Raw genomic sequence first — 19,753 nt, forward strand, 5'->3', positions numbered from 1 at the left:
ATGAGTAAGTCTCTCCCAGTGTGGAACAAGTATGGGAGTATAAACAAGTAATCCTGAATAAATAACATGAATCCTTTGACACTCTTAAATCAGCCTTATGAAAAACTACAGTTTACCTGCTAACTTTTCCCTAAGTACAGACACAGATAGTAAAATACACAGGCATTCTTTTCTCTTTCACCCAGATGTAAAAATGATTTTTGTCCAGGTGAAAGTGGTAGGCACCAGAACAAAGTTCTCTTATTTGATCTTAACAAAAGTTGAGTGAAAACACCCACAGTGAGCATCTCCTTTCCAAAGAGCCACCGGCTAAGTTGTTCCTTCATGCGTGGCTGGCTCCCTTCAGAGGCAGGTGGACGCTGAGATTCCCTCCTTGGAGAACAGAGAGGTAAACAGCAGGTGCTGCTAGCCTGGCCCGGGAGGCTGGAGACCAGGACTGCCTGGGTAGGAGCCTGGGCTCAATGCCTTATGAGCAAAACTATGAACTGAACCGGATTACCTTCCAATTAGATGAACAAACAGTCTAACTGTAAGGAGCTTTCAGTCTCTTATTCTCAGAGGTCCCAGGCTCCACCTAGAAGCAGCTGTTCTGAAGCTCCTTGCCTACACCTTGGGGAGGCTGCCCTGTCTCTCCTGCCTCTGCACACACCCTGGCCTCTCCCACGGCTGGGCCCGTTTTGGCCTTGGCCAGTGGCAGCACAGCAGCACGGTAGCAGCTCAGATGGACTGCAGCCTCTAGAACATTCCTATGGGAGGACTAGGGAGTGGTTATGGGAAGAGAGTTTTCTAATTGGGATGAGGCGGTAGCAGGGTGCCGGGAATGGAGAAGTCAGGCTCACCTGTCACTCTGAGCTGGGCAGGTGGCCAGAGGGATGAGAAAGGATGGATGCTAATGAGTCCAAACTGATGTTCTCACACTGGAAATTAGCCGCAGCTTTCATAGTTTCTACCACTCAAATTTGCATTAGATGCTATGGCCAGTTTAACCTCCCAAAACGTTGTTACTATCACCAAATTCTCATGCCCCAAATCATTGACGGCTGCCTTCTGCTTGCACAATAAAGTCAAAACACCTTAGCCTGGCTGGCAGGGCCCTCCAGGAGCTATCACCAATCGATAACTTCCCCAGTCCCTGGGGCCCTTCTAGAAATGCCTGCATCCACACCCACCCTTGAGCTTCTTACTTTGTACAAGTATTGCCACGTAATTCTTACCGTGAGATGCAGTGGGACGTCGTTCTGGAGTTGGCTCCTGTTTGAGCGGGAAGAAGAGGAAATGTCCCAGGGCGAGGCAGATGGCTGTCCCGGCTACTAAGGCTCTGTGAATTGGCTCAATATGTTCCAGTCTTGCTTCTGTAAACCACCCTCATTGGTGATCACGTTATCCACCACCTGGGTCCCACTGTGATCACCTATTTCTAATCTCTCCACCTGATTCTGGCGTTTTTCGGGGCCTAAATGGCCTCAGGAGGCTGCCTTGATTCAGATGGGTTTATCTGTTCCCAAGCCCCAGATTGACACCTGCCCAGTATGTACATATACATTATATGTGGTATGCATTAGTTCTAAGCGTGTTCGTTATCCATGGCTGTGTAATAATTTGCCCCAAAATTTAGCAGCTGAAAACAATACACATTTGAGTAATTACTATTGCACGCAGTTTCTGAGGGCCAGGCATCTGGAAGCAGCTTGGCTGGGTGGTTCTCTCTCAAGGTCTGTCGGGAGGTTGCTGTCCTACTGTCAGCCAGGGCTGCAGCTGTCCGAAGGCTGGACAATGCATTGTCATATGTGTTTGTGTGGCTGTCTGCAAGTCTTTGTTCTTTGAAGGCTAGCAGGTGGAGAGGCTCAGTTTCTCACCACATGGGCCCCTCTCCAGGGCTGCCTAAGTTTCCTCAAAAGCCAACGACAAGGGAGAGGGGCAGGGGAGAGGGAAAGAAGCTGCAGTGTCTTTGAAACCTAATCTTGGAATTGAAGTGCCCTCATTTCTTTCCTATCCTGTTGGTCACATGGAAAATGGGGAGGTGCTACACAGGGTGGCAATGGGAGGATGCAGGGATCTTTGTGGTCTTCCTGGAGACTGGCGACCACACTGAGCCACATTTTTGCTCCCCTCTCCCCCCATATTCTAACATCTTTGAAATTAGGATGCATGTTATAACCAATGGTCTTAAACCAATAGTTTAACTGGCAAAATTCCCATGGCCCCATTGACAGTCTAGTTGCTGTCCTACTGTATTCATGCATCCGTCTTTTGTGCCCTTGCCCACACCTGCCCTCCACATGACTCAGGTGACCACATCAGGCCAAAATCCCCAGGAGCTGCCCTGAGCACCCTAAAGCATAATAGTCTCTCACTCTCCTCTAAGTTCCTGTAGCTCTTATTCCTGGATCCGCTCATTTGGTGCTTGCAATTTTGTACCTTATAGTAATTGTGGAGTTTTTGAGTATATGTATTGTGTATTTGCACAGCATGCACAATTAACATTGCTATGTGCATTTAGAGCCCTATTTTTTTTAAAAGCAGAATTTGGGGATTCTTCATAAAACAACAACAAACCTCTGCTCCCTAGGTAAAATTTTATAACTAATCTGATATACAAAATTATAATAATCAGAAATGCACAACTATATAAAAATGTACAAGTCAACCGTTATAAGTCAAGATGCAAAGGCTAAGTTAGAATATCTGAGTTTCCAACAGTTTATCAAATACATGATTGTTCTCTGTGGCTTCTAAGTCCTAAGATTTATTTGAACACCACTTCTGTGTGCTCCATTGCACCACAGTGTGGGGAAAGAGGTGGCTGGTCTATTTTTGCCCATGAACATAGAAATTTTATCTGGCAACAGGGTTAGGAATAAAAGATCAGTACTTAACAAAACTCTTGTAAGTGGTTTAATTTATTGTCTTGTATTTTTTTCATGTTTAATTTAAACAAGTGGCTTGATTTGATCTGCAGAAGGCAATTTAAAAATAAGAGTATGGTAAAATGCATGAATTTCAACTAAAACCAATTAGAAACCCAGTAGATAATATTGCTAAATTTGGGGATTTTCTTTCAGTTCCTCAGATCATTTGTGGTCTGTCTCCTCAGAAGACAAGCAGCACTGGACCATTCCAGAAAGGCCCTGGCTCTACTGTGAGTGGCAGGGAAACATTTCTAACACTGGATATATACATATGGAAAACAGGAGTCATCACTTTTACAACATACCACATCCAAAAATTATCTAGAAGTGGATCATAGGCTTACACATAAATTCTAAAACTATAAAACATCTAAAAGAAAACATAGGACAAAAATATTTATATCCTTGGGGTATGCAAAGTGTTGTTCCAGGTAGACACTGGGCACTGATTTTCAATTCAGGGAGGAGGAAGTAAGGAGTCTTATTTTGGTCTTGGGTTTAAGCTGTGTTGACTCACCAACCCCTAAATACTTGACACGTTTAACTGAATTTGGCTTGTGTCTATTATGAGTCTAGATTAGAGCCCAGAAAAAGGGATGATTCATTGGCACCTCCCCTGATATCTAAAAGCACATGAGTCTAATGTTCTTTAGTTTTTCTGGACTTGGGAATAACTATCTTATAGAAGACACTGCAAAGGTGAATGACATGGTGTCTATAAAACACTCTGGGATCTCCAGAAGAATGATGTCTTAGATTCACAAAAGACCACTATGGGTAGCTACTCTTGCCAAGAATATGTTCTGACTTGGTATTGCCAGGGGCCTGTGTTTTATCTGTCTTGGGATGTCTGTTGTCTTAGTCTATTTTGTACTGCTATAACAGAATAGCACAGAATGGTTAATCTATTATAAATAGACATTTATTTCTCACAGTTCTAGAGACTGGGAAGTTCAAGATCAAGGTTCTGCATCTGGTAAGGGCCTTCTTGCTGCATCATTCCCATGGCAGAAGACAGAAGGGGAAAGAGAGACAGAGATGGACAGACAGACAGACAAGGGGCTGAACTCATTCTTTTATGGCACTCCTGCAATGCTATGGTTTGAATATGTCCCTCAAAGTTCATGTGTGGGAAACATAATCCCCAATGCAAAGTGTTGATAGGTGGGACATTTAAAAGGTGATCAGAGCCCTCATAGATGCTGTTATTGGTGGAGTGGGTTAGTTATCATGGGAGTGGGCTCCTGATAAAGGGATTAATTTGGTTCCCTTCCCTCTCTCCCTTGCCCATGTGTTGTCTTCTGCCATGTTATCATGTAGCAAGAAGGTCCTCACCAGATGACGCACCTTGATATTGGACTTCCCAGCCTCCAGAACCATGAGAAATAACTTTCTTTTCTTTATAAGTTGTCCAGTCTGGTATTCTGTTATAGCAGCACAAAACAGACTAAGACACCCACACCCACAATAATGAAATTAATCTATTCATGAGGGTGCCCTCATGGCCTAATCATCTTTATTAGGCCCGACCTCCCAACACATTGGGGATTAAGTTTCCGACACATGCATTTTCAAGACACATTCCAACCATAGCATGTTTTTAAGCATTCATAGTTAATTTCAGGGTTGGTGAGTGAGGGTGGGGGAGCTGGTAGTTTCACACAATGTACCCCACCTGTTCTGCACCCTCTGTCCTCCTCCCTGTTCTCCAGCCCCCCTCGAGCATTATGACCAGCAAATCCAATCAAATAAAACAATCGAAGAACTCTTCTGTTAATTTGGTCCCTGGGCATCAGGAGAAACAGCCTAAGTCCCCATGGTTCTTTAAGAAACATGAAATGAAGATGTGTCCCCAACTTAACAATCATGGCCTCATCCCTTGCAGAATGTAGGAAGCACTAATCATATTCATTAGGGATCTGGTTGCAGCGCATATATCAAAGGAGTAAGAAAGGAGTGAGGAAAAACAATTATGTTTAACAAATGAACTAAAACAGTTATGTAGCCACCCACTGAGTACAGAGCTTTGAGCTCTGCTTCAAATGGGATATGAAATAACCAACTGAGAAACTGCATTGCAATCAGGCTAGATGGCTATTTTAGAGAACTCTTTCATGAGCTGAATCAACTGACATCATTGTCAGAGACATCCAAGAGGTGCTCTCTTATCAGATCTCCTGGGAGTCTACAGTGAGTAATTCTCCACAATTTTTGGAAGCCCAGTAATGGCCATTTGAAGACTTAAAAACCCTGCCTCTGGCCATCTTGTGACACTTAGTCACATTTGTCATAATTTGTGACTGTCTAACACCTTCTGGATACTCTTCCTATGGTGGGGGATTCCTCCCATTTTACTTTGCCTCCCCAAAGTAGAAGCCAGAAATCTTCTTTCCCACCCTACCTTGCCACTGACGCATGGGACCTAGGCTTTGTCAGATGTGCCCACGTTGAGGCTTTGATGGGGAGAAGAGGAAGCAGGTACCATGTAAATCTGTCTCTAAGAAGGTAGAGCCTTCCAGCAGCCACGGCCGAGGTTCTCCCCAAGGCCATGGTCGGGGTATGGCTGCAGTCTCTCCCTGGGCAGCCCTGCAGTGTGCCATGCCCAGTTCTGTTGGCAGCATAGCCCTGAAGTCTGACTTTGGCCCTCCTGAGTTCTTTAAGGCCCATGATACTCTTGAATAAAGTCCTTTTCTTCTCAGACTGGTTAGAATGTTGAGTGATACATGATGCTTTTCTGAAGCTAGATTACAGGAGAAGAATATGTGAGTGCTTTGGAAAACCATAAAAGGTTGTACCCATCTATGGTTGCAATGACTGTACTTGGCTTTTAGAGGTAAGAAGCATCAGGCAAAGCTTGCAAATAAATAGACAAACTCAAGTTTGCTGAGTGTTTGGCAACCTATAAAATAATACATGAGTCATAGAATAAATGTCATACATGTTCCTTTCTAGCCACATGACAGGCACTCTTGCCCAGGATGAAGAGGTGGGTTTCTAAAAGCTGCCAAGGCCACTCAGTGTAGGAACTCACTGAGATAATTCCTGTGCCCTGTACTCTGACACTGGACACTGGCCCTTCAGGAGGGCAGACAGCAGGAAACACCCAATTGGTGGACAGCAGATGAAGGCAACAGAAGACTTCAATTCAGTATAAATATGACCCAGGAGAGACAGTGCATGGCAGCAAGATACCTGTGCTATTGTCTGACCCCTTCAGCTAACCAGCTCACAAATTACAACATCTTTCCCTCTGCAAGGAGTGTAATATGAAGTGAAATGATTGCAAAGGCATCCCCAAACCAATGCCCTCACTACAACGTCTTTCTACAAATACTAGGCACAGAACACACACAGCAAGCCAACTGCAACTTGTCTAGACAATTATTTTATAATTGTCATGGCCCATTTGCAGGACGGAGGATGAACACAGAACATAAAACACAAACGCAGAACACAAAGAAAAATGCAGACACATGTACAAATGATTGATTCAAGTAATAATACACTGGGTTCGTTTTATTTTTATACTCTAAAAAATTAAAGTTAGTTCCTTGTACGTAACTACGTAGCCTTAGGGAAGCAGAGATCCCCTGACTCAGAATTTCAAGGTGGTTGCTCTAGGCACTAGGCATAGATAAAGGACTGAGATTAGCAAGGATGAGCAAGGTGAGCCACAGGGGGTATTTCTCATCCTCAGCTTCTCTTAGGGTGACCCCCTAAGATCTTCGGCTGAACCCTGGTGGCTTTGTATGGCTTAGGTCGCCCCTCCCTTGAGGGGTCTTACCCATCATCAACTAACCAGCCATCTTATGGGGTGTATGCAGCAATCACAGGAACAATATGTTTATCCTGTGGTCTCCAGACTGCCAATGCTGTGGGGTGGGGTAGCTCTTGCTTACTTGCAACTCAGGTCCTTTGTTATGCCTCTAGGCAACAGCCTTGTTTATCACAAGGACCTTGTCTGGAACAGACTACTTTCAAACACTCTGGGCAGAACGCGTACATTACTCACTAACTTTAATTCTTAAACTAGGAAAATATATGTCAGTCCCCTACATATAATCTTTTGCTAAATATCACTAATTCCAGTTTGTGGGTACATATTAATTTTTTTAGGTAGAAATACCTTTGGCATCCTAATAATTTCCCCTAAAGTTAATTTGGGGATTCTGTGCTACGTAGGCTCTCTCCAGACAAAGAAAGTCTCCTGATCTCAAGAGATCAGAGCCTAGTTTGAGACCTAGAGATGTTGGGAGGAAGGTCCTCACGTTGGCTGTCACTGGGGCAGGCTCTTGGACAGCTGAAGAGTTGGCTCTAGTGGTGAGTCATCTTGGGGCTGCCCTCAGCAGTAGGCACCTGCCTGGCTCGCATGCTCGGTCACTGCTGTGACTCAGCTCTGTTGTCCCTTCTTCCTCTGCTCCTGCCACTGTGAATTACCTCCCCTTTCGTCTCCAGAATTGTCTCCAGCTCATGGTGTCTGCTTACTCATAACTGCTGCTGCCTCGTGGCTTCCGTCGAGAGCCTTTTCTGTGTGTCTTTCAGCTTCCGCCCCCACTCCTGACTGCTGATACTAAGTAGGGAAATTATCTTCGGATTCCTCACAAGAGGCTCCAGTGACTTCGGTTTAGTCACTCTGCACAGCGGATCCTGTTAGGCAGGGCTCTCCAGCGGTCCTCCAGCGTGTGGATTTGGGCAGCTGTGGGCACCGACAATATAGCAGAAGTACTGGTGTGCCTCCCTTCACCAGGCCAGTCCCCTTTTGCACCCTATATTGAACTACACCTCACAAATGGATGTTTGTGCTGTCCTGGTCAGCTCCGTGTCACAGGTTAGAGTACAGGTAAGAGATGAACAGCTAGCTCATGAACATCCAGAAGTTGCAAGTAGCAAGTTGTGCGGAGACTTTCTGGGCAGACTGTATTCTCCAAAGACAACGGCGCCAATGTATGTAACTCCACGTTCTCTCCTTAGACTGGCACATTGACACCAGGGTCCGTGACCTTTCCCATTGAATCCAAGCAGGCCTGTGACTACAGTGGAAGTGAAGCTATGTGACTTCCAAGGCCGAGTCATAAACAGTGGCATGGGCCAGGCGCGGTGGCTCATGCCTGTAATCCTAGCACTCTGGGAGGCTGAGGTGGGCAGATCGCTCAAGGTCAGGAGTTCAAAACCCACCTGAGCAAGAGCGAGACCCCGTCTCTACTAAAAATAGAAAGAAATTAATTGGCAGCAAACTAAAAATATATATAGAAAATTTAGCCGGGTATGGTGGCACGTGCCTGTAGTCCCAGCTACTCGGGAGGCTGAGGCAGGAGGATCGCTTGAGCCTAGGAGTTTGAGGTTGCTGTGAGCTAGGCTGATGCCATGGCACTCTAGCCTGAGCAACAGAGTGAGACTCTGTCTCAAAAAAATTATAATAAAATAAAATAAATAATAAAATAACAAAAAAATAAACATAAACCATGGCATGGCTTCCCCCCCTGTCTTCTAGGGCTTGCCCTTGGAACCCAGTCATGGTGCTGTGTGGGAAGGGTCGTGTGACAGTGCTTCAGCCCAGCCCCAGCTGAGGTCCCAGCTGACAGCTGGCATGAACCACTAGACACGTGGCTGAGTGAGACTTCAGAGGGCTCCAGCCCCCAGCCTCCAGCTGCCCTAGCTAACTGTGAGCAGAGCAGAGACAAACTGTCCCCATGAAGTTGGGCACAAATTTGCAGATTGATGAAAAAACAAAAATAACCAAGACCCACTTTATTTTAAGCCACTGGGCTTGGGGTTTCTTGTTACCCAGCACTAGATACTAGAAGGATCTCTGTCTCCGTGATCTTATCTTGTGAACAAATCCCCCCTTTCCTGGGTCCTCACCCTCATCCGCTCTGGTGGCTCCTTAACCCTTAGCCTTTGACTGTGTTTTACCAGCGTCCAGCCTAAAAGATGAAAAAAAAAATTTCTTTATCAAACCAGACCCTTTCTTGCACATTCAAATCTCTTGAAATGATAATCTATCAGTACTTAATGTCACTGCCTCCTAACTCCTGTGTCTACTCTGTTTAAAAGCAAGCATTTCCCTCTGCCCAGTGAGCCCCTAGCTGCCAATCCAATGGACACCACTCCATATTTATCTTCCTCTCCATCTAATGCCACAAATCCCACTATGGGGTGTCACCTGCTCAGTTGCTGCACTACCACCTAAATGCCTCCAACTCTTCAGACACTAACGACTCTGGGCTGGAAAAAGAGCTGGGAAGGGAGGAGAGAGAGAAGGAACAAGTTCGTATTTATTAAAAGACTTCCAGGTGCCAGGTGCCTGGCTAGGCACTGTCAAAACACAAAATTTCAGGAAACTTCATTTAATGATCCGATTGGCTTTTATTAGCAATTCCTGAAGTGGGCAGCATCCTACATATGACATAGAAAGGGGCTCTGAGCAGAGGAGGTGGGTGTTACAGAGAGAAAAGGGCTAAAGAAAGTGAAAATAAGGAACAAAAAGCAGGTTGATCATTTCAAAATTACTTTCCTTATGGGGCTGAGCAGAGGGGACGTCCTTATCATGCAGCCTCGGGTCGGTTGGGTCCCTTTGGATTGGGTACTGTGAGTCTCTGTTGTTTAGGAGACTGTCCTGTTGTTAAGTCCAGTTTGGTCACGCGGCACCTGGCACAAGTCATTGCATTCTGGTTTGGCCCGCTCCTAGTGCAGGAGCTTAGTCTAAAACAATGACCTCCATTCTCATAAATATCATTAAACAGCACATTTACACAGGTCCGAGGATAACAAAGGAAAAGTGTGGGAGAAGTGTGGTAGTTGGCCCCCTGGATGACACCCAGGGATCCTCACCTCTGGAACCCATGCCCTGTGCAATCCCCTCCCACAGGGAATAGAGCTGACTAATCGGATACTGCAGGGGCAGTGTGGGGCGGCTGCTAAGAATAGTCATAAAATGCATTGCAGCTGCTGCCAGGGCCTCTGGGGAAGCCAGCTGCTGTGTGGTTAGACCTCTCTGTGGTGAGGTCCCATGGAGAGGAACCGGGGCTCCCACCCATGGCCAGCACCTGCATGCCAGCCATGGGAAGGACCCGCCCTGGAAGTGGGTCCCCTTTTCCCAAGCAAGTCGTCAGACGGCTGCTGGTCCATCCAACATCTGAGTGAGCCTCATGAAAAATCCCAGGAACTGTGAGAAATAACAAATGTGTGTGGGGTTTAGGCTACAACATTTTGGGGGTTGATCATGCAGCAATGAACAATTAATACAAGAACTTGGGTTCTACAGTCAGAGGGGCCTGTGTTTGATTCCCATTCCGTCATTGACCCAGGCATGAACCACAGCCATGTGTCAGCTTCTGCAGGCCTTAACTTTCTCCTGCACGAATGACAGTGCCCGCCTGCGAGAGTCACCTTTGGGATTACATTAGATGACGTGTGTAGGACGCTAAGCACAGTGCCCGACACACATCAAGCTCGCTGCAGACGTTAGCCGTCATTGTGACTGTTACAGTCTCCACCTGATCTGAGTGGGTTCCTTCATCACCATTACTATCCTCTTATATTCAGAAGCCAGTGCAGGACTAAATGTCTTGGTCACCGCACAAGAATTTGAACAGGTGGAGAACGTATGGAAGTGGGCAATGTTTGATAAGGTTTGTTTATGCAATTTTTTATCGTGGCACTAATGGGCAGTCTCCTTCCTAACTGGAAGCTTCCCAGGAAAGGGGAATTATTCTTGGAAGCCTCTGTCTTTACTCAGGTAAGGGCAACTTTGAAAAGGTTTCTTCCTGTATCTGCTGTATTTCAAATGTCTTCAGTATAAAGTAATATTCATGCCATTCCGGTGATCTGAGTGGGTTCCTTCATCACCATTACTATCCTCTTATATTCAGAAGCCAGTGCAGGACTAAAATAAAAAATAAAAGAACCAGCATCATCAACTTGGATTCAGAGACCCTTACCCCTGAAATGCACTTTGTCCAATTCCCTGTCTGATGCAGGGACAGGATTCTGCAACTTCTGCCAGGGGCTGAGCAGAACCTTTAAGCTGTCCCGAGACAAGAATTGTCACATATATGTTTGAGCCGGTAAAAACTTGCAGCTGTTGTCAAGAAGATCTTTTAGAAAAGTTCTTCTGAGCCAGCCGGTGCCTGCCACCTGGTCTTATCTCTGATAGCTGATAAGCCCTCTGGCTGCCAATTCAGTGTTCCTCCTGATCTCAGATTTCTGAATGCCCCTAATGACCCTTCGCATGCGATGTGTGTCACATTCCCATCTCTCGGTGCAACACCAGATGAGACTGTTCGGATCAAAAGGACTCTGAGTCCTCCTCTCCTCGATTTGCTCAAGCGTCAGTCTTGCTCCATTTTTCACTCTAGACGGTCCCGAGGACCCCTACGTGGCCCACGCTGGTTCCTGACACCTGCCCTCCTCACCCTACACCTGACACTGCTGGCCAGGAGATAGTGAGAACGCAGGTGAGGGTGGCCTCCGCTCCTGCTGTGGTCACACGGCCTTCCCGGGAGTGCCTAGAACTCTAGCTTAGAGCGCTAGGAAGGTCTGAGCGACCCTGAGTCGGGCAGGCCTGCGGTGCCCGGACTCTCCCCATAGATGCCCTTGCCCGGGGCTGGAAGGAGACCCCCAGGTACCTGGGGCAAGCTAACGGGGCTACGATTTGGTCAGCATTGCAGGCGACAGCCTCAGGGCAGTGTGGAAAATCTCAGCTACACACCCCATACAAGAAAATATACCCCATGCTTAATGCAACCCACCCTCTTTCTTCTTTTTCTAAAAAAATTGTGCAAACCAGACCTAATATAGAATTTGCCATTTGGTCCGGTTTGAATGTCCCCTCCAAAACGCATGCTGAAACTGAATCCCCAATGTGGCAGTGTGGAGAGGAGACTGGGTCACCAGGGCTCTGCCCTCCGAGTGGATTCGTCTGTTCAAGGGTCATTGTGTTCATGGGTCATCAAGTGGTGCCCCGCGCTGCGCTGGGATGCCTCAGAGAGTCCCCACCAGCAAGAAAGCTCTCACCAGACTCATACTCTCGACCTTGGACTTCTCAGCCTCCATAATTGAACAAAATAAAGTCATTTTCTTTGTAAATTACCCAGTTTCAGGTATTCTGTTACAAGCAACAGAAAAACTGAGGCACCATTTTGGCCATTTTTAGGTATACGAGTCAGTGGCATTAAGTACCTCCCAGTGCTGTGCTACTGTCACCACCAACCGTCTCCAGAACTCTTTCCATCTTGTAAAACTGAAACTCGCTACCTGGTAAGCCCTAACTCCCCATTTGTTCCCCCCACCCAGCCCCTGGCCACCACCGTCCTATGAGTACTTTCTGTCTCTATGCATTTGACTAGTCTGACTACTTCATGTAAGTAAGATCGCAAAGTATTTGCCTTTTTGTGACTTAACATCATGTTCTCAAGGTTAGTCCATGTTGTGCAATCCATGTGTCAGAATTTCCTTCCTTTTTCAGGCTGGATAATTAATTAATATTTCCCTGCATGTATGCACTCATTTTGTTTATCCATTCATGCACTGTTGGACACTCGGGCTGCTTCTACCTATTGGCTATTGTGAATAATACTGCTTCAAACATCGGGGTCCCCTCTGGTCTTTGGAAGGGAGTTGAGGGATTCTCAGTTGTCACTTAATTAAAACTCCCTGACAAGCTCCAAAGCTACTAAAGTAGTCTTTCCAGCTCCACAGACTAATCTTGAAAAAGTTGCTGCAAATTCCGTGTTCTCATCTCTCTGCATTTCCAGGGTTGTTTCAGTGCCTGCCCCACCGCCCACCTGGGCAGCCCACGCCTAACTCGGGCTATGGGGCAGAAGCGTCTGCCCCTTCTGTCCAGGGCTTTTCAGTGCCTGTGCACACAGCCCTTCCACAACACGGGTCTGCTAGGATGGCAGCACAACCTCCTCCCAGCTCAGACCGAATCTGCCTCCTACGGGTCTCCGTGGCTCCCACGGCTCCTCTTATAGCCTCATCACCGTTCTCTGGTTTGGGGCCTTGATTACCACAGTCACTTCTTATACTTTCCACCTCTTTGCTGGGGCAACACTACATACCGCCATCAGTGGGAAAAGGACAGTGTCCTCTCTATTTTTCATGTCCGTTCTTCCTTGTGGACCCCACCTTGTAGAGAAAGCGAGGGAAGGAAGAATTTCAATACATTAATCTCTTCTAGTTTAAACAGCATCCTTCAGACAACTTGAATGCAGCTCCCTCTCGAGACTGGGTTAGATACTCTCGTTTGTGCGACCCCGTCTTTTCCAGGTGAAGGTCCCCTTTTCTGTGTGTCCTCCCTTACCTCCTCCCCACGGTGGGTCTGGGTGTAGGCAGGGTCAAGGCCTTGGGGCAGGGGGCAGAAGGGCCTTGGATTCATGCTGCATCTCTGGCATTGTAGGTCTTTGCTGGCTTGTGTCATGGGCACGTCTTGTGAGTTTCCACCACTGGAGCCTGGCTCTTTTGGTGAAGTGTGGCCTCCTGCCCAATCCACCCCCCACCTCCCCTCCACCCTCCCACCCCCGCCAAAAAAAAATCCTTAAGAACCTAATGCATTCAATTTAACTTTATTTTGTATATATACTAGAATTACTCTTTATGTTAGTTTATTGTTTTAAGCCAAATATATAGTATTTAAAATAAATTGTAGATGAGGAACATTTTTAGGAGAGGCTCACATGCAAATCTGTTACTTGCATTCATCAATTCACAAAAGAATTTTTTTTTTTTTTTGAGATAGGGTCTCATTCCATTGCTCAGGCTACAGTACAATGCTGTTACCACAGCCCACTGCAGCCTCCACCTCCTGGGCTCAAGCTATCCTCCTGCTTTCAGCCTCCCGAGTTGTTGGGACTACAGGTGTGGCCACAAAAGACTGCACTGGGCCACAAAAGAAATTTTGCTTAAAGTAACAGTAAAAATGATGTAAGCTCAGAAGAGCAGGGAGCACTTTTTCATCACTGCTTCTCTCTAGTGTCTCAGACAGTGCTTGCCACATAACATTGGTTGAATGAATGAAACCGTGAGTGTTCAAAAACAATGTCTCTAGCCTCGCATATCTGTATGCTAATGCTAATATTAACTTGAGTAAACACTTTTTTTGAAGTACTTACTAAGGTGATAGAAGTCCTAAGCCTGCTTGAATCTCTCTATCACCTTGAAATCCATTGAGCAGAGTTCCCAGTGGCTAAAGGGATTGCACAAAGAGAAGACCGTAGGTTAATTTGGGACCCAATTTTGGGATTCATGTGCATGTCTCATCATCTTCTGAAAGGGAGAACCAAGAAGGCATTTAAGATAGAAGAACGATTCATCACATAGTAGCCAGGGACATATGTACTAGTCACTATTTTGCCGCTATTAGCTGTATGTTGTTTACAAACACTTAACCTCTAATGAAACTTTATCACTAAGAAGATTGATCTAGACTCTGACAAACTATCAAAACAATGATTTTTAACTTTTTAAAGCAATAGCACCCTTTTCTCAAATGAAAATCTCAACTAAACAACAACAAAAAAAGACAATTCATATAATGGGGGAAAGTATTTGCAAAACACAAGTCTGATAAAGGATTGGTATGTAAAATGTACAAAGGACTCTTAAACCTCTACAATAAGAAAGCAAACAACCTGCATTTACAAAGGGCAAAAGACTTCAACAGATACTTCCCCAAAGAAGATACACAGATGGCAAACAAGCACACGAAAAGATGTTCAACATCATATGTCATCAGAGAAATGCAAATTAAAACAACAGTTATATACCACTACACATCTATTAGAATGGCCAAAATCAAAAACCCTGACAACACCAAATACTAGTGAGGAAGTATAGCAATAGGAATTCTCATTCATTACTTGTGAAAACACAAAATGGTACAGTCAGTTGGGGAAGGCAGTTTTGTGGTTTCTTACAAAACTTACCATCTATGATCCAGCAGTCATGCTCTTTGGTATTTACCCAAATGAAAACTTACATTAGTATCTACACAAAAGCCCGCACATGGATGCTTCTAGCACCTATATTTATAATTGCCAAAACTTGAACACAATCAAGTGGATGTGTTCAGGAGATGAATGGATAAATAAACTGTGGTACATCCAGACAACAGAATATTATTGAATGCTAAAAAGAAATGACCTATCAAGCCATAGAAAGTCATGGAAGGATCTTAAATGCATATCTAAGTGAAAGCAGCCAATTTGAAAAGGCTCCAGACTATGTGATTCCAACTCTGTGATCTTCTGGAAAAGGTGAAACCATGGAGACAATAAAAAGATCAGTGGTTGCCAGGGGTTGGAGAGGGAAAGGGGTGAATAGGTGGGGCATGGAGTATTTTTAGGGTAGTTAAACTATTCCATATGATCCTATTATGGCAGGTACATGTCATTATACATTTGTCCAAACCCATAGAATGTACAGCGGCAAGAGTGGCCCCTAGTGTAAATTATGGGCTTTGTGTGACAATGACGTGTCAATACAGGTTCATCAATTGTAACAATATACCAGGCTGGTAGGAGATGTTGATAGTTGGGGGAGGCTGTGCACAGTAGGGCATGGGGGAGGATTATGGGAAGTGTCTGTTTCTTCCACTCAATTTTGCTGTGGACCTAAAACTGCTCTAAGAAACAAATTTTATCTTTAGAAATGGAAAAACAATGATCTGAAATCCATTGCCTTAAAAGTGATAACAGTATCTTTTATTACTATAAACTTATTTTATAACTTCAAATTTGTAATATTTACTTAATTTATAGTCAATAAACAAGAATCATGAGGTGATCCAAAGAACGTGGAATGAGGAGTTATGTTTGACAATCTGAGAGTTAGCATCCCAATTATATGTGTTTTGTGTTGTACTTTGTTTCTTTTTTTTTTTTTTTTTTTTGAGACAGAGTCTCACTTTGTTGCCCAGGCTAGAGTGAGTGCCGTGGCGTCAGCCTGGCTCACAGCAACCTCAATCTCCGGGGCTCAGCGATCCTACTGCCTCAGCCTCCCGAGTAGCTGGGACTACAGGCATGCGCCACCATGCCTGGCTAATTTTTTGTATATATATTTTTAGTTGGTCAATTAATTTATTTCTATTTTTGGTAGAGACGGGGTCTCGCTCAGGCTGGTTTCGAACTCCTGACCTTGAGCAATCCGCCCGCCTCGGCCTCCCAAAGTGCTCGGATTACAGGCGTGAGCCACCGCGCCCGGCCTACTTTGTTTCTTGATTACAGAGATCAATAATTGCAAATAAAAACTGACTCAACATTTTGCCTTGAAGTCTCAGGGTAATCTTTAATTTAACTTGAAGAAAAGGTGGTAGAAAATCTTTGCTTCAAAGTTGATTCACTAAGAGTGTCTACTACATGCTCACATTCCTAAATACAAACATAAAAATTAGGAAGCACCCACATTTACACCGTGATGTATGAGTCTCTCTCTCGTGCAGGGCTGGCCAGCCTGTCCCGTGAAGAGCATGGGAATCCCACAGAAGGGCATGAGTTGAGATTTGCGCATTTGAGCAAAGCTAGTGTGTGTCTAACACCTTTGCCTAAGGTCTTACAGGCTAGTACAGCATGAGCCCAGGTGGCAAGGCGTCCAAAAGCCGGGCAGTGCTCTGCTCCCCAAGCCACACACCCAGCACAGAGGAAGGGGCTTCTTTCCCTAATTCACATGCAAGCACTTTGTATAGGTAACAAGGCACCACAGAGCCAGCAGCGTGAAGTGTAGTTGTGCGTTCACGCATTTCAGTTTCATTTGCATGGATGTGCACAGGCCTGAATTTTTTTTAAAACAGCAGTTCAGAGTTTCAATTTGCCTAACTAATTTCATATTTGGAAGATCAAATATATGCACAGTAATGAAGAGGAAAATCATATTCAGTAGTCTGCACAAAGATAAATTAATCATGACTGCATAAGTTAATGTGGCAGTGGTCTTTAAAGTGTTGACATTCACTATATAACACATCTAAGAGTGTTGTCTGCATCATTTGAATAGAAAAAAACGAATAAAAATATTTTAAGACATGTAAGTGGAGACTAAAGGTAAAATCTCACAGTTTATGAATATAAAAATGAGGTCGCATATCCATTAAATTTAAATGTAAATGGCTTAAAGTTCTTACCCACTTCCCTAAAAGTAATTTGAAAGTCAAAGATTGCTAGCCTGTTGGTTGGGATGCCATTGCTGGTATTGCCATCACTGCGATGACAGAAGTGTGCAAGAGGTATTATGAAACCATAAAGAAGAGAAGCCTACACCTGATTTATGAGAAGAGGCTAAAAAAATGCTAAGAAAGATTGTGCTAACGCTGCCCTTTCTTTTCTGTATGCTGATGCTTTGACATCCCAGACCTTGCTGACTCTGGAGGGACTACCTTTCCCAGGGCTAATTCCTAGAGATAGCAAACAGGGCCACTAGCCCCAGAGTGGACCTTTCATATGCAAACCAACCTTCTTCTTTTGGGAACACCAGGCCATTTCCTCTGGGTAATTTCTTCCACACTTAATGCAGTCTGGTTGAGGATACCTGATTGGTCCACCTGACCCAAATAAGACCAATCAGAGTCTTCCCTGGGATTGATATATAAAAGGTGTGAAAGAGACATTCTCCTCCCACAGAACTTGCTAGCCTTGGTGGATGTGATCTGGAGCTGGCAGTAACTATCTCCCCTGGCACTTGAAAAGAGGTTGACTGAAGAAGAAAGTCACCAAATGGAGACAAGTAGACATGAGACAAGGAGAGCGAGAAAAAGTATTTCACTGATTTTTGAGTCCTGGGGTCCTGATCCCGAAATTTTAAGTCTTCAGCTCTTCTTTGGTTACTATGAACTATCACAGTAACCTTTACTATATGAACATGAAAATTCTTTTGTTTAGTTTTATGTATTTTTTTTCCATTTGTTCAATCTAGTTTGTTTGGGATTGCTGTCATTTGCAAGCAAAGGGTCTTTTAAGAAAATCCTTCACTCAGGAAATTTGGACATCCCTAGGAGATTCTGAGTATTTTTAGTGGGAGAGGGACATAATGAGACATGCATTTTATTTATTTATTTATTTATTTATTTATTTATTTATTTATTTATTTATTTATTATTTTTTGAGACAGAGTCTCACTGTGTTGCCCAGGCTAGAGTGAGTGCCGTGGCATCAGCCTAGTTCACAGCAACCTCAATCTCCTGGGCTCAAGCGATCCTCCTGCCTCAGCCTCCCGAGTAGCTGGGACTACAGGCATGTGCCACCATGCCCGGCTAATTTTTTTCTATATAGATTAGTTGGCCAATTAATTTCTTTCTATTTATAGTAGAGATGGGGTCTCGGTCTTGCTCAGGCTGGTTTCAAACTCCTGACCTCGAGCAATCCACCTGCCTCAGCCTCCCAGAGTGCTAGGATTACAGGCGTGAGCCACCACGCCCGGCCGAGACATGCATTTTAGAATGATCATTTTGGAGTCAGTGAAGAGAATGAATTGGTTAGGAAGAGGAGAGGAGGTAGCATATGGCTGGAGATGGAAAGGCAAATTGGAAGGCTGTTGTAGTAAATCTGGCAGAGTATAGTGAGGGCCGGAAACAGAAGGGGAAAATGGGCAGTTGGAAAAAATTTGATAGACACAGAGGAGGGATGATTAATGAAATCTTGGCAAAATCTGAAATTGTTAAGCTTCTAACAGACTTATTTTAGGATTTAACATTAAAATTTAAAAAAATAGATCCAAAGAAGTAGTCATAAAAAAAAAAAAAAATTTTAAAAAAAATTATTCCTGGTGGTGATGACACCATAATCTTTTCAGTAATCAAAGACTCTGAAATCTTAATCTGGCCTGCCTTGCAAAGAGCAAACTGTGCTTTCTCATATTCCTTCTTCTGGGAAAGCATCCACTTCCTCTGGGTAATTCCTTCCACACTTTATTCAGCCTAACTGGGGATGCCTGGTTGGAGTTTAAGAGCAATGAAAGCCATTAAACGGTTTTGAAAACTGGGTAAAGGGGGTGAGAAAAGGAGCACTGTGATATCCAATTTGTTCTTGGGCACATCAATTTTTCTAAAGAGCAAATATGAAAGTAGAAACTCTGGAAAGAAACTCCCTTAAAATGATCTGTGTACAAATATTCTTCAGAGAGTTTTCAGGTATCCTCAGGGGTATGGTCAGCCAGTTGGGCAGCTATGATATAGATAAGTATTTTACAAGTTATATTGTGAATGAGGCGGGGAAGAAGCTCAGAGGTTGCTGATGGGAATGATCCGTTAGGAAGGAGATGTGAACTCTTAGAATGGAGCCCTTGAACGGAGGGCTGGAGAGAATGAGTCCCAAGCACACATGCAGGGACCAAAAGCTCAGCACTGGCCCCTGAGGCTGCATCAGAAGAAAGAGGACAAGTGGTTGAGGAAAAGGAAAGAAGAGTTTATTAATTTGCCAACAAACAAGGAGGATGGAGACTCCCATCTTAAAATGCCATTGTTCTAATTGTAAGCAGATATACAGAACTTTTAAAGGGAGGGTTTCCAGCTTCAGGCTATTACTATTTAACTACAGTTGATGATTTTGATCCATCCCATCTCCTGCAAAGATAATTTCTCCTGTGAAGGCAATCTCTCAATCTCTCATGACTTCTGCCCCCCCCCCCCCCCCACACACACACCTCTGCCAGAACAATTTCCTTGAGCCATCTCAGGTGGCACAAAGAACAAAGGACACTCTCCCCATGACCACTGGCCTGAGGCAGGGATGCAGGTTTCAATTCCCTAAAAGCTCTGGGGAGGTTTTAAAGAAACAGCTTGAGATACATTTTGCCCTTTTTCAGGCCCTTTATTTCTGTTATAACAGGGACTTTTCTGTATTGTTCACCACTGAATT

Source organism: Microcebus murinus, chromosome 19 (assembly GCF_040939455.1).
Source record: "Microcebus murinus isolate Inina chromosome 19, M.murinus_Inina_mat1.0, whole genome shotgun sequence".
Taxonomy (NCBI): Eukaryota; Metazoa; Chordata; class Mammalia; order Primates; family Cheirogaleidae; genus Microcebus; species Microcebus murinus.